The sequence below is a fragment of the Ambystoma mexicanum genome, chromosome 7q (assembly GCF_040938575.1).
Source record: "Ambystoma mexicanum isolate Mex_15411 chromosome 7q, UKY_AmexF1_1, whole genome shotgun sequence".
Taxonomy (NCBI): domain Eukaryota; kingdom Metazoa; phylum Chordata; class Amphibia; order Caudata; family Ambystomatidae; genus Ambystoma; species Ambystoma mexicanum.
Window position 1 is genome coordinate 370,839,734 of NC_090941.1, and position 17,182 is coordinate 370,856,915.

Here is a 17,182-nt window from a genome sequence, read left to right on the forward strand (position 1 = left end):
TCTTCGCTGCACATACTGGTTCTATAGCACCTTTCTCCAGCAGGGTTAGAACTTCCTGTTGTAGGAGCGGGTCTGAAAACTTCAAAGGGTGTCTCCCTGGTGGATTGCTTTGAGGTTGTGTTAGAAAAGGAAGGCAGTAACCTTGGGCTATTATTTCTAGAGCCCAAACATCTGAAGTAATGGCTCGCCATTCTTGCAGATGCTGTGACAGCCTGCCTCCTACCAGTGTTTTGTGATGCAAGTCCTCAAAGTGGTTTTGTAGCGGTTGTTGCAGCCACTGATGGCAAAGAGGCTGCAGCTGGAGCTGGCTTTGCATGTTTTGCTCGTCCACCGCGAGTGGCCTTTCTCTGGCCCCTTTGACTGGCCATTCCTCTCGCCTTTCCATATGAGGAGTAGTAACGATAGGATCGTCCCCTCCACGATTGTCCTGGTGCACGAAAAGGTTGAGGTTGCCTAATAGCAGCCCCTAAAGATTTGGCAGCTGCTTTTGAGGTCTGCAACCTCTCAAGGCTCTCGTCAGCCTTGCTGCCAAAAAGGTGAGGCCCGTCAAAGAGCATGATCAGAAGGTGGTTCTGTACGTCCGGTGCGAAACCCGACTTCCGTAACCACGCAAATCTGCGCATTACCGTGCTAGTGCCCATGGACCTGCTTACACTATCTGCAGTGTCCAATCCAGATTGAAGGGATTCCTGCATGGCTTCCTTTCCATCTCTAACGATGGCCAGGAACCCTTCCCTTTCGTCCCCTTCTGGTATGTACTCCGCCACCATTGTGATGCACTCCCACAGAGTGTACGAAAACTTTGCCAAGGCACATGTGGAGTTGGCAGATTTTAAAGCCATACTCCCAGCTGAAAATACCTTCCGTGCCCAGCCATCCACACGCTTATCGTCCCTGTCTGGAGGGATAGAAGGGTACGCAAGTTTGTTAGAAGCTGTGGCTGCCTGTATGACCAGACTCTTGGGAGTGGGATGTTTGGACAGATAGCCAGGGTCGCTACTGGCAGGGCGGTATTTAGAGGTGAGGGATTTATTTACCGGAGGAATAGAATTCAGAGTTTCCCAATTCTTGGCCACTCTATTTTGCAGGTCTACATGAAAGGGTAGTACTGGGTCTTCGGTGGGACCATGGTCCAATATATCTGTCAAATCATCCTGGATTAATTGGGCTGATTGTCTAGCCCATCCCAAGTAATCTACTACCTTTGTCATTAACTGACAGTATGATGGACTGGCATGCTCTCCTGGTTCTGGTCTGCCAAAGTCATTTTCAGGAGATGTGTCAATGCCACTTGCAATGTTTAATGATTCCACCAAGTCCCTCATTCTGCTTTCTTCTTAAATCAGGCATTCTGGGACATTTGGGATGCCATATTCTAGCCCAAAAGGTACAGAACTTTCCTGTTCCTCAATAATTGAGGTCAGGGACTTGAAACATTCCTTCCTAGGAAGGGGCTTGAAAACCTTCTCTGGGAGAGGAGGAGGAAGAGGAGTATTACAGGGCTCTGAGGGTATTACAGGTTTTACAGGTCTTGTAACCCTATCTTTCCCTTTTTCTGGCTGGCCTGGCGTGGCTGGAGCCTTTGGCGCTGAGGGCTTCGGGGTCGACGTCGATAATGGCATCAATGGCATCGACGTAATAGTGGTCGTCGACGGAGCCTGCTTCGAGGGAGTCGAGGCGCTCTTCGAAGATTTGCCCTTGGAGGTGCATTGGGTCTCGGACGGCGTCGGTGACCTCGAACGGTCGACTCGACTCGAGTGGTCCTTTTCGCTCGGCATCCTAGAAGGTTCTCTATCCTTCCTTTTTCGATCATCTGGGCTCAAGGGCACGTGAGTGTCAGAGCGATGACTCTCCCGGCCAGCTTCCGAAGAAGGCATGGACCGAGGCTTCGCTTTCTCAAACACCTCCATCATTTTGACCCTGAATGCTTCCCACTCTTCGGAGGACAAATGTTTCAAGGGGCATTTCATCCTTTTTGGGGACTTGTCTGAGGACGAGGTGGAGGGGGACCTGTGGCGTCATTTCTTCGACTTTTTCGTCGAAGATGACGAATGATGGGAATCGCTTCGGGACCTGGACCAATGCCTTTCGCGTCGAGGAGATTTCTCCTCACGGGACCTCGACTCAACGCTAGAGGCTTTACGGTCGGGTTTGCGACCTACCTGTAGTTTTCCCCTCCTTCCTCGCAAGGCCTTCCCCGTCATCGCCTGACACTTCGTACAGGCCTCCATGTCGTGGCCTTCTCCGAGGCACCACAAACACTCTCGGTGCGGGTCTGTGATCGACATTTTTGAACCGCACGACCTGCACTTTTTGAAACCCGATCTCAGGGTCGTGGTCGGCGTCGATGATGAGGACATATTCGTTTATTTACTATTCTTCACAGAACTTGAGGCGCGCCGAATCTCCGAAGCAACGTATGCTGCAGAAAAACGGAATTGAGGCCAACGGGCGCTGCACGTGCTACTTATATACATGATGACATCACCCTCGACGGAGGCCTTCGAGGGACCATCAGCTCGACGACATCGACGCATGGCGCCCTCTGCCGAAAAAATTTCCGAAGAGCAGCAAAGCAGGATGAAATACATCTAAGATGAGGAATACGTTGGAGGACACAATCCACTTGATACCTATTTTAATATAATAACGTGCATCCATTCAATCTATACATGAATAGGGTATATTTATATATATTTATTATAGGGCGGCGGTCACCACCCTATGTTTAAGGTGAGTGGACTCCCATAGGAACCTAAAAATATTCTATTGAAATAACATTTGATTTGTGTGATAGATGAGATTGACATTTTGAAATCTGCAAAGTTTGGTAGAGATGCATTACAAAATAAAAAATGTATTAAAAATACAAAAATAAATTGCAGCCTACTTCCCATTCATTTTCCCATAGACAAAAAAAGTCAAGTTTTGCTAGAACGCACAGCCCAAATGGCTGGACAGATTTGGACCAGGTGCAGAACAACCTGGGCATAAAGCATATAATGGACGCCTTTTTGGGGTTTGGTGTTATTTTGTGCAGTTGCTTTTTATATATTTGACAGAGAATGGGGTGCCCCTTTTCCATAATAGATATCTATATCTCAGGTAAATTGCCAAAACCTAGACTTTTTAAAAATTAAACCGCTGCTATTTCATTTTTCAATGCGTCAGATAGCCGCAGCTATAGCAGAGGATATCGGAAAATGAAAAGTAGGTAAAAAGCCATTTGTAGGTCAAAATGCATGTAAATGTCATTAGACTGGGGGTGGCTAGAGGACCGCAAGTGAAATTTGGGAGTTGGAGGGTGTCTAGGGATTTAGTTTGCAACACAAAGCTTTCTGTAACCTCGACTGTAGCTCTGAATAGGCGACATTTGCAATTAAACTGCATCATGGAAATAGTGGGCCTCATTACGAGTCTGGCGGTAACCGAGCCGGAAAAACCAGCAGGTTACCGCCGGACTCGTATTACCATTCTGCCTCTGAGAATCCCGGAATCACCGGGGCATTACAACCCCGGTGACCCAATAATTCCGGAGGCCGAATTCGGTAAATCCCCATTCCAATGGAGTCCCACAGGACTCCATGGGAATGGGGAAGTTGAAACACCGGCACCTTGCTGTAATGGTGCCGATGTTTCCATGTCCGCCATTTGGCGGGTGGTGTTAAACCTGCCTGATCAGCCGGTCCGGAAAGAATGGTGGTGGTGGATTTACCACCACCGTTCTTTCCGGACCGGCTGAATCATAATGAGGCCCAGTGTGTTTTATGGGGGGAAAGGGAGGGCAGGGGAGCTGAGGATGCCATCAAGGGAGTGTAGGGCACTGAGTGGGGGGAAACTTGGTGAGGGCTTGGAGGGGAAAGCAGGTAGCTGAGGGTATGTGTAGAAAAAAGGAAACTATTTTTAATTAACTCATTACACATGATGCCCTTCCTGATCACACGTGTTTTGGCGGATTTGCCTTTCTCAAATCAGGGCATAATCCTCTATCATTGATTGTTTGTAATCTCCTTAAAGGAGATTACAAACAATCAATGATAGAGGACTATGACCATGTGTAATGAGTTAATAAAAAATTGAGAGACAAAACAACTTGGCGCAGACCTCCTGGAGTTTCCATTTTTCTATTCATGGTTTGGCTGTGTTTGGTCTTTTCTCCATCTACTCCAGTCAGACGCGACAGACTTTATCTAGGAATTACTTATATAAACATCTGACATACTTAAACACAGTGTCACCAAATATACCAACCTTAGGAAAAGCCATTTTCTTCTGTTTTAATACGAAGCTATGTGTAGTTCTGTACTCGCGGCTATGGATATTTATTTTTAAGGCTATAGTGATGTTGGGGGTGAAAATGATTGCCCATGGCCATAGGCCATAGGCAATGACCAGTGAGACGGTAGGCATTTGGGACTCTTAGTCATACAGTAAGTCAGACCGACTCTGCCTAGTTGTGAGGAAGCTGCCTGCTCCCTTAGAATATGTTGTCTAATACATTAGCATAGGTTACATTAGATCTAGGATTGTATAACAGGATTTTTCTTTAATTCTTTACCTTTTTGTACACAGGTGACTGATGTTAAAGATGTATTTGCTTACACTTGCTCTAAACTTTCAGTTCAACTTTTTGATTATGTCCACTTACAAGGGTCAACAAGATAAGCATATGTGTAGAACTGTAATCAATTGTGATTCATAAAGTATGTTCTCTAGGTTATTTTCTTTTTTTACAGACTGAAAAGTGCAAATTATGACAGAATTACTGTGCACATATTACTGCCGACATGGCTAGTGTCTGTACCGCTGAACATATTACTGTAGACATGGCTAACACCAGATCTTTAACGGCACATGCTGTAGAGATCCAAGATCTTATATCTCTGCTTGAGCTCAATCTATTATCAATTACAGCCCTCTGACTAGCCATATCCCACAAACTATACAATCTATACAATCTATAGGAAAGACAGACACAACCCCAGAGGAGGCAAAGTGGCCATCATAGCCAAACACTCACTAGCCATCAGCGAAATCAGCAATACTCCCTTAACTGCTTTCAACAAAGTTGACCCTCTCTCACACCATCTCACTCATGATTCATCTAATGCTCTATTATCATTCAAAGATGATATCCTGCACATCATGTTCACAAACACCAAAACCTCATCAATGACTGTCCTGTTAGGAGACCTAAACCTTGTCCTGGATGATGAAAAAGACTCTCCAATACCCACTCGTTAGCCAATGCCTTGATGACTTCAGATTTTACCCAACATATCCCGAGCCCTACGCATTCTAAGGGTCGGACTATTGACGGGTAGCAGATTCAAAAGGCAATATTTCATTCACATCCAACGTACCTTGCCCTTCATCAGGCAACAATACAATAACTTTCACTATCCCCACACCTAGACCAACATCTACTCTAGTGGCCAATAAGTCCTCCATGCTACCTCGAAGTTCTAAAAACATAACTTTATTCCGCATTCTACCTCTGCTCGACCAGATCAGTTCATCTCTGATCACAACAGTGGACTGAGCCATTCTGGTCGATACTTATAACACAACTATGGTGAAAGTTATTGACACCATATCTCCACTTACCTTGCATAAAGCGAAACCTGTTTCACATTGCAACTCCTGGTTCGCTCCTCACTTAAAAGCCCTAAGCTTAAAAAAACTTGAAGAAGAGACTATTTGGAGAATCTCCCCAACTAAGACTAAGAAATAAGGCTTTTCTATCTTGGCTAAAGCTTACAAGAAAGCAATCCTCTCAGCCAAAAAATCTACCTACAACAAAAGAAACTCTATTGCCAGCTCCAGTTCCCACAAACTATTTACCATTCTATGGGAATAAGAAAATCCCATGCACCCGCTGCTAGCTGCTCGAAAGACAGTACATGGTGCACTAACGTCCAAAATGCACTGCTGGACAAATTGAGATTGCTCCAGAAATTGATCTCAACTAAGAAAAATGCCTTGACCAAAACCCTACAAAAAGGTAGCTTCTGCCTTTCCCGCCCACCTGGCGTTTAACTTCAAACATCTGCCAGTAGCTGAAACCTTACAAATCATTAATGGTCTAAAACCTTCAAGATTCCAAGCTGACATCTGCCCAGCAACAGTTGTCAAAGACTGTGCTGAATCACTGTCTCCCTTCATCATATCTCCAATAAATGCCTCTGCCTCCTTCACCTGGAACACTGTCCCAACTAATCTAAAATATGCCTTGGTCCTCCCATTGTGAGAAAACAAACGCCCTTGACCCAGACACACCCACTAATTATCACCCCATCACTACTGTCCCATTTCTGCTACAAATACATGACCGGGCAGCATATTTCCAAATTCAGTAATTCTTCGAAGCAAACAACCTCCGGGGCCTATTACTGTCTGACTTTAGACTGGGCCACAGCACTGAAACTGCCCTTTTAGACCTACAAAATCAAATGGTCATAGTCAATAATGCTGGCAGGAATCTCTGCTACTCCTGCCGGACCTATCCATAGCCTTTGGCCTTGTGGACCATCCAATATTATGCCGACATCTGACTTCAGCAGCCCATTGCTCAGAACAGGCTACAACCTGGATCTTGACCTTTTCATCCAATAAATGCTCAGGAGTCTTCTATGATATAGCTGTGGCCCCTCTTGCACCCATATCCTGTGGCGTCTCTCAAGGATCATGCATCCCTCCCACATTTTACAATGTATTCACTAAGCCCCTATTTGACACCCTAGTTGTCATGGGCATCTCCTACATGAACTATGTGGATGATAAGCAAATACTCTTGCCCCTCACGGGCAACTACAGTCTTGACTGTAATGCACTGCATGTTATCTACCAAACAATCCAAGCTTCAATGGCTGCCAACACATCATGCCTTAATGATGAAAAGATGGAATTCCTCTTGATCGGCTCACAAACCACTCTTGACAAACTTGACTCTAAATACAAATCTTTTACAATTGATGGCATCACAATACCAGTTTCAAAATCTGTTAAAACCTTAGCCGTCTATCTTGATTCCACCATGCCCTTAAGTAGGCAGGATAATGCTACTGCATCCACCACTGCCCACATCACAAAGTTGATCAATGCCTGCAGACCCTTCCTTTCAACAGACAGCTGCCTTACTATCATCAGGTCCTCATAAGGTCTAGGTTAGGCTACTGCAATGCACTGTTTGCATGCACTTCTACCCAAAGACTTAATTAACTACAAGTTATCCAAAATAATTCTCTCAGCGCTTCCCTGAATCTCCACAGCCAGGAGCATATCTCGGCTGCCAGAAGAGATTTTACTGTCTCCATATCAGATAGTGGATCATCTTCAAGACCCTGGCTATCATGCACAAGTACCAAGCCAACACTTCCCCTAGTAACCTTTTGCAGAAATTCCAAAAGGTCAACTCCACTAGACCTACTCAGTCAGCTGTCCGGTTATTGCCCCAGAGAACTGGAATGCTCTACCCCACCAACTCAGATCCGAACAGTCGTAGTGTTCATTCTGCAAGACCCTTAAAACATTGTTCGCACAGGATGTGCCCCTCTCTGGCCCTTTCTCTCTTGATGACTAATGTGTTTCTTCACTGTATGTTCTATCCGTAATGCTTATTTATCACCTACACCAATGTAACTAGAGCCCTGAAGCCTGAGAGTTTGGTGTGCTGCTATACATGTCAAAATAAAAGAAATACATTCATAGTGTTTATAACCCTGTGCATGTACTTTCTGTACATTCACCTAATGTCCCCTCATCGTTACAATTTGAACCATGCACTATACTTGTTGTCTCTTTATTTTCTCTATTGTTACATAACCCTAATTCTCCCCATGTACTCACCTTATTTAAAACGTATTACTATTGTACCCCAATGTCTTTATCTATCTATACACTCTATTCACACTTCCTGTACTCACTTTTGACCATTAGCCCCCACTCTACCTCTACAAAACATATTGATGCATATGTATTGTTGTGCAATTTTCTCTTAGTCTGTATATATCTGACAATACAAAATACAAGGATTAGTAAATAATTAAATACACATATGTAAATATTTATTTTTTTAAACATGAATCCATAACCGCGGTTACCACACCAGGAAATGATGTGGCAATGTTTGAGGCGCAGCCAATGCCAACAATGACCAGAGTGTGTATCCACGGCTATGGCAGCACCTTTCATTGTGCGGCACACATAATCAGGCCTATTTTAGGTACCCTGTGGTACCGCAACTATATATATGACAATGGCATGTTGTGCATTTTCCCTTGCCGCATAGTCGTGGCTACCCAACATTTGGATAGAAGCTGTGTCACAAAAGCAAGTGTTATAGGGGTAAGAAGGAGATTGCATGGGAGGGAAGGTGGACATTAGGGTAGTGGGGCGAGGTGGCATTGATTTTGGGGTCACTTGGTGAGGGCTTTGGAGAGTAGGGTAACATTTATTGTTCATTGTTTTTCTGAATAGCCATGGCCAAAAATAAACCAATTTCATGGGGTGTGCCTGTACCCACGGGTATACAGCGGACGGGCAGTCTCATGTAGGTGCATTAACAAATCTCATCAGTTGATTGGCTGCTGTTCTACATGAAGCTATGTTAATAACCCGCTTGTGCTAAAATATACATTATCTGTCCAATAACATATTATTTTGTGGATGTTAGACCACACAATTGTACTTGTGTTCCTGATTGTATGTACTCAGGTTTACCCTTGTCTTAATTTAACTTTTCAAGGTTGGCAAGGTTGGTTTTTGAGTAAGTAAAACATTTTGTGTCTATCCGTACCTACAACATGATGTTTACATCCGTGTTTGAATAGCCATGGCTATCAAAGAAGGTTGGGGAAAACAGTTGTCTATGTGTTTTGGTGTTTGTAATCGGTTGGTGTTACTGTTGTACTTGTGTAGATGTCTGTGATAGGTTGCAGTGAAAATGTGTCACCATTTCAGTATTGTGCTTCCTATGTTGTCCTCTTTTTTGCTATTGATTTAGGAAAGTATAAAAGCCATCCTTGTGTCCACTTTTCGTGTTTTGTTTGCAGAATTCACACTCTGCACATGCTGAGTATGTGGCTGATATGAAAGTGTCAATACATATTACATATTTAAAGGTTTATTGGCCATCTTTTGTGTGTTAGCTATATTAACCACTATCGGATGGCATATATTGCCACTATTTTCCACCTTTGCACAACATGTGGCATTTAATTGTACCATAGAAGTCAGAAAGTGGATTCTTTTTAACTTTAAAGAATTTGCAAAATGTTACTGCTGCTTTTTTGTGGTTTCAAAAGAGTTTTATTTGGTAATTTGAAAATGTGTGTGTTTTAAAGAGTATTTTTCATGCAGTGCATGTTACTTTATGGTTATCTATAACAGAAAATAGATTGCATTTATTTGTTCTTCGTTGTTGTTTTGGTAAATACAGTGCTAGTGCTTAATTTGTAAAAAAATAATTTGCCAGGGTCAACTTTTTTCTTCAGCAGTGTTTGGTGCTTTTAAGACATTCACTCAAGTAGGGAATAGTCCTGTGGGCTGCCCTGGTGTACTCAGATTCTGTAGGTATGGGCCATAGACGTAGTAGCATGAATCATATAGAATTGATTTAATCATCAGTGTAAGCTTCTGTGAAATAGAATGGTTGCAGCATGGCCTTTTTCAGTGTTAAAAGTGCCCTTCTGGTAAGGGGTGAAGAAGGTGTTCAATAGTGTTTAGGTGAGATCTGTGGGTTTGCTGGGCTAGCAGAGCAAGATTCTTTAAAATACACAGAAGATGGGCATTGTGAATAGCTGTTTTGTAGCTTTCATTAACACAACAACCAGAGCAAGCATGTGGCACAGTAACATTAAGATGAGTTTCTATAATTGTGCAGGTTACAATAGGCCTCATGAGAATAATATTCACACAAATATATTAGAAACAGAATTTAACACAGTAGAGGACCTTTGAAATAATAGTGCACATCAACATGGGAAGAACAAGTGAATGTTTTCCTCACCAATATGTAATTATGGAAAACAGTATTATAAGGCCTGCCTGGCCTTGTCCTACTTCCTGCCTGACCCCCGCATGCCGGGCGCATCGCGGCGCCACAACGAGGCTAAGCCTCGCATATCCAGCTCACTACATCCGCCGGCAGGCGGATGTGCCGGCGGCCCTACGAAGGCCATACAAAGGCCTGTTGAGAGCCTGTTCGGAGCCATAGGAGCCAGGGGCCAGGAACTCTGCCCTCACCGCTCCAGGTAAGCCAACGCTGCCACCTGCCACCTGTTTCTGTGCCTGCTTATGCCCGACTCTACCCTCTGCCATACCCTTTGCCCATCGTATACCAGGTAACTTTCGGCCAACAACACTGCACTACTCCCAGTTACCTACTGTCTCCAGCACTATGTGCGTCCGTGACACCCCGGGAAATAGCAACCAAAGTGCATAACCCATGTGCACCACAGGACTGTAAGGTGTTATCCCACTGCATTTTTGCCAAATTGTGCTATTTGAAGCTAGGTGTTACCCCACTGCATTTTGCCAAATTGTGCTATTTGAAGTTAGGTGTTACCCCACTGCATTTTTGCCAAATTGTGCTATTTGAAGTTAGGTGTTACCCCACTGCATTTTTGCCAAATTGTGCTATTTGAAGCTAGGTGTTACCCCACTGCATTTTTGCCAAATTGTGCTATTTGAAGCTAGGTGTTACCCCACTGCATTTTTGCCAAATTGTGCTATTTGAAGTTAGGTGTTACCCCACTGCATTTTTGCCAAATTGTGCTATTTGAAGCTAGGTGTTACCCCACTGCATTTTTGCCAAATTGTGCTATTTGAAGTTAGGTGTTACCCCTTTGCATATTTACTGCCTACCACTATTCCCGCGCATATTCCGTTTACAAAGCCACCTTTTTCAGATAACACCCACTTTGCTACTCCCACTCTGCTCACAGAACGCCAGCGCAGTACTGCAGAAAATGCTAACTATATTACTCATCTTCTGTGCAATGGCTACGCCCGCATCCCTAGACATTCCCATCCAGGATACCGACTCAGGAGCCCCCCCTCCCCAGCCAGGCACTAGTCTCACCTACACAACTAGGTACTATCCTGACCCTTCCTACCTAAGATATCATTGCAAGTCAGGTCCTACAACTTTTGCCTCCCACCCTTGCACTACCACCCAAAGAAACAACAAACTTCGCGCCAGACTCTCTAAACTTCACGAGCCGCCCCGAAGATTCCTGTCTGATTCCAAATGCGCAGCCAAAAGTTCTACCAAAGGCACCACTATCCCCACAACCAAGTCCAAACCTATCATTCATACAAACTTCTCGGCAAAAACGGATGTACATTCTTACAAAGGAGCTCTCCTCAATACCAGATCACTGGTTGCACATGCCCTTGATATTGCAGACCTAATTATCAAAGACAAATTAGACCTTATTGCTCTAACTGAAATGTGGCTCCACAATGCAGCAGGCCCATCTCTAATGCTAGCCATCCCAGACGGCTACACTATATCTAGGCAGGACCGGGTAGGTAACCGGGGCGGTGGCATCGCCATCATATCGAAAGTAAGTTTAGCTCTCAGACTAGCCCCGACCCAAACTCTGCAATTGTGTGAATCCCTCACCGCCAAACTCCCCATAAACAATACCCAATCCCTCACTATCCACCTGATCTACAGACCACCAGGTCCACTTGGAACCTTCGAGGAAGATCTACACAACTTAATTTCTAACAATGCGAAAACCACTTCACAACTACTGCTACTAGGGGACCTTAATCTAGGGTTCAACGACCCAGCAGACATACATGCCTCTACCATAGCCAATACGATCTCATCACTCGGACTCTCACAAAAAGTCAACCTACCCACCCATCTGAAGGGTAGAACCCTAGACTGGGTTGCTGATGCCAATTGCTCAGTGGTCATCTCCGCCACCACACCACTTCCTTGGACCGACCATTCGCTGGTCTCATTTAACCTATTGACCTCTAGATCACCTACCACAACTGTGTCACTGGCACCACCCTGCCTCACTAGAAATAAGAAAAATATCTCAATAGAAAAAATCATCCCAGCTATCCTTCCAACCCTAAACGCATTGCCAGACAATCTAGATCCCAACACACTAGTTCACGAATATAATAAAATCATGTTAACTACCATGGATAAAATTGCCCCACTCAAACTTCGCTCCAGTAAGCCTAAAACCCATTTAAACAAATGGTACACACCCGAACTCAAAGTCCTCAGTCTAAAAAAGCGCAAATGTGAAGCTGATTGGAAATTATGCCCCTCCAGTGAAAAGAAAGCCATCCTGGACACGATTTCTCGTCATTACAAAGCTGAAATTTGCTTAGCTAAACGGAATTCCTATAACATCCGCATTGCCAACTCCAACTCAAGTATGAAGGAGCTCTTCTCCATACTAAAGGAACTTGAGTCACCCATAGCCACACCCGACACCTGCACCAAGAACCAGACCTGGTGCACAGACATCCAACAAGCACTAGCAAATAAAATAAACACCTTACAAAATAAAATTCATCTAAAAAAAGATTCCCTAAACCTCACTAACCCTCCCACATCTCCACCCAAAGTCTCACCAAGTATACACACTAACTCATTCACCTTCTCTAAAACTACCACCCTTGAGGTTGAGAAAATCATCCTCTCTCTTAAACCATCAAACTGTAAAGGCGATATCTGCCCTGGACACATAATAAAGGACGCAGCCAGAGACCTGTCACCCTTTATCTCCAAACTTATAAACGCCTCCTTCTCCTCAGGCAGTATCCCCTCCAACTTAAAACAATCTTGGGTACTCCCCCTCCTCAAAAAACAGACGCTCGATCCCCTCATCCCCACCAACTACCGACCCATCACAACTGTACCCTTCCTACTGAAAATCTTGGACAAAGTTGCCTATGTCCAGATTCAAAAATACCTAGAACTACACAAGCTACTAGGCGCCAGACAATCAGGTTTCCGCCCACTACACGGCACGGAAACAGCCCTCATCGATCTGAAAACCCAAATTGATGACCTGAGGGATAAGGGCAAGACAGCACTCCTCCTCTTACTTGACCTCTCCGCGGCTTTCGACCTCGTCGACCACAAGGTCCTCTGCAGACACCTTGACTCAGCTGCTCATTTCTCCCCAGAAGCTATCAAATGGATTGAATCCTTTCTGAGTGAGAGAACTATGAGAGTCTTCTCCCCTTCAGCAGCAGCAGACCCCTCTCCTATCACTTGCGGAGTCCCGCAGGGCTCATGCGTCTCCCCCACCCTATATAACATCTTCACCAAACCCCTGTTCGACGATCTGGACCATCTGGGTGTCACCTACACTAATTATGCTGATGACACTCAGATTCTCCTCCCACTTTCAGGGGATCACAGTAAGGACAGTGAGTTGGTGAATAGGGTATATCTCATCATTCAGGCATGGATGGCATCTCATGGTCTATGCTTGAAAGATGACAAGACAGAGCTCATCATCTTAGGTACCCCTGCTAATATCAATAAACTAGGCCTTGAATATGCCAAATTCAACATAGATGGTAATCTCATCAGAGTATCCAGGGAAGTAAAAACCCTTGGCTTTTATCTGGATGCCACTATGTCATTCAGTAAACAGGTTAACTCACTAGCATCTACCACTGCGTACACTTGCAAATTAATAAGGGCAGGTAGACCTTTCCTATCCAATGACAGCTACCTGATCCTGGCAAGAGCACTCATACTATCTAGGCTTGATTATTGTAATGCCCTCTATAGCGGTGCCAACAAAGCCATTATCCACAGGCTCCAAATCCTACAGAACAATGCCTTGAGAGCTGCCCTCGGCATTAATAAGAGAGATCATATCTCAACCACTAGACGCCAACAGAAATGGCTCTCTACAGACAACAAAATCAAACTAAAGTTGGCCTCCCTAACCCATAAAGCCCTCAACAATGCCGCCCCCAGTTATCTGATGGACAAGGTAAAGAGAAAGTCCTCCATCCGACAAACAAGAACTATCAATTCCAACCGTCTGATAATCCCCAGATTCAAACTCTCCACCATTGGTGGGAACAGTTTCCCGGTGAAAGCTGCCACGCTCTGGAACTCTCTGCCTCACAACCTAAGAGCTGACCAACCATACTCGCACTTTAGAAGACACCTCATCAGTCACCTTAACTCCAATAACCCTTGTATTAAGCTGCACTTTCCTACACCTATGTATAGATAGTGATACTCTTGTTCGTATCTCTGCCTTCGCCTCTAACAGCCCCGCACACTTCTGTACACTTACCTCCTGTATAGATATTGACTTTTAATGTTTGAAGACTTGTATACCACTTATTCCTTATTAACTCTGTAATCCTGAATATTCTTTTAGGTTTACCCGCCTCTAACAGCCCTGTACATATCTGTATATTTACCCCTGCATAGATATTGACTCTGTATATATGAAGATTTGTATATTTTTTATTCCTGTAATTCTGATTATTTTTATGACTACCTCAAAGTGTATATTTCTGCAACATTGTAAGGTGCGCCATACAAATAAATAAACAAACAAATAAACAAACAAACAAGGTTCACTCACACACAGCAAGTTACTGTTGCCCGCGGCATTGAAGACATTTTCTGAAGTAGAAAACAGCACAGTAAGCAGTACTGGTACATAATAACATTCCTTCAACACAGACTCTGTAAGGATGAGCCATGAAACAGGAAGTATTGATCATATTTCCTCCCAATGCAAACCTCTGCTTTCTCCACGATCTCACACCTGGAGTTCCTCTTGCTCCTAGCGCAAAGCCACCCCTCGGGATCCCCTGAAGATTCATGCCTGGCCACACTCATAAAAAATATCCTAACATCAACCTGTGCAGGCAGTATTGCATGCTCAATCCTTAACCATTACCTCATATCGGGAATGCTTCAAAAGCTAATTTCTCAAACCATTTCTCAAAAAGATTATGCCCAGTCATCTCATCCCCCAGACCTACTGGTACGTTTCCAACACCCATTTCCAACACCCATTTCATGGCTAAACTCATGGACCACATAGAATACAAGCAGCTCTGGCACTTCACTGAAGCCAACAACCTTCTTGATCCTGCCCATTCTGGTTCAGACCACTCCGAAGAACTGAATCCTCCCTAGTGTCCATCCGTGTTGACCTAAAAAGATAGTGGACATGGAACGATGCACAATGCTCATTCTTCACCTATGATACCCTTGACCACACCATACACCTAGACAGGCTACACTCCTTAGGAATCAAGGGCACTGCTTTCACATGGATCTCCTCCTTCATCTCTGATTGCTCATAAATTGTGCTTCTCCAAACGTTCAACCCCACATCTCACCCATTGCCCAAAGGTGTCACAGTTTTATAACACAGCAGACTCCAGCCAGAGACGCGTTCCCTTGACAATGAATGTGGCGCACAATAGACATGCTTTTTATCTGTAATAAACCACAGGTTCTTTTATTTGAGTAAGCCCCCAACCCGTCTGGCACCCAACCTTCACAAACACCCGTGTCACAATGGACTAGGATCCAGGCCAGTGTGTATCAATAAGATATTTATTAATTTATGGTTTCATGAAAAAGGAAAATCAATTTTACAACAGCCACCAAAGTTGTGGCAACAAAGGCAATGATTTCTACAGAAAAATTGTTTCAGACATCCTAGCACAGCTACACAGATCTTTAATGGAAAAACAGGGAAAATGAGTTTTGTTTTAATCAAGTGATAGCACCAAGGTTAAGCAGTCCCCCCTGCAACACTCACCCCAAGTATCAGATAACTTAATTCCTTTGAATGGAAGGCAGTGGCAAGGAGTAAGGATAGAGAGAGAAAAAATCAGATTTAGAATAAAGCCCACCACCCCAAGATGGGAACTCAGAAAAGCAAATGAAAACCTGTTTCTGGGGCAAAATGGCACAATCGCAATGCTACTCATAACTGCTAGGGGACAAAATAAAAGTAAATTTGTGTTGCTACACTTGAGGAGATAGGTGACCTTAGAGATTACTAATCAGTACACAGAAGAACATAGAAATTAAGTAAGGACATCGATTTTGGGGAGAAAGCAAATGCAAAAGGAAAAAATACACACAGCAAATGGAAATTAGTTTTACGCTGGTTTCAAAATGACAGGTAGCAAAGGAAAGGGGCTTAGCTTTCAAAATCGGAAATCGGTTTTCAAAGATAAGGACAGAGGCACATAACAGACAGGCTTGTGGACAAAAGGGGTGGCTCTCAGTGGGACTACGGTTTGGGGTTTCAATAGGACAGATGCAAGTTAGGAGTTTGTGGGGTAATGCACACAATACACAGGTAAATTTGGTTTTCAGTTACACAGAGACTAATTCTGTGGAGGCTATACTTTAAAGACTATAGTTGTTAAAGAAAGACAGAAGGCAAAGGGGGGTAATTTTGAATTTTAACCAACTGGTACCATGAATTTCAATGGGAAATTAATTGATTTACTTCAAAATAATGCTAAGGATTTATACAGACAACTGAGAGATTTATCATGGAATACGCTTCCAATGGGATTCTCAATGGATTTCTATGGGGTTTCACTGGGATGCAATGGTAGAAAAGGAAGGGGTATGCAATTTGGGGCTGGGGATATTATCTACTTACAAAATAAGTAAGCCTTGATTTGGGATTCTGGACAGCCAGCTGGATCTCAGGACTCTCTGGACACTAGGCAAGGGGTCTGGTCACTGCACTCTCCTGTTTGGGATGCTGGACAGCCAGCCGGATCTCAGGACTGTCTGGACAGCTAGGCAAGTGGTCTGGTCTCTGCTCTCTCTTGGATGGGATCAGTGCATTTTGGAAAGCTGCTTGCAAGTTGCTGTTTGGCTGGTCCTGCTGTGCTTTGTGGACAAGGAAAGATAAAGATCTAAAAGCCTGCAAGACATTTGCTTGTAATTACTGGTATACACCTGAAGCCACGCCCAACAGCACCCTGAAGCCCTACAAACTCTAGGAGCTTTTGAAAGCCGCTTGCAAGTCGCTGTTTGGCTGTTCGGCGGCTTCGGGAGAGTAGGCGTGGGTCGATTGACCTGAAAGTCAAGTGAAACAGAGATAAGTAATACGGCTGGTTTTAATTGCCAATATTTTAGAAACATAATAAGAACTACATCGGAACATAGGTAAAATTT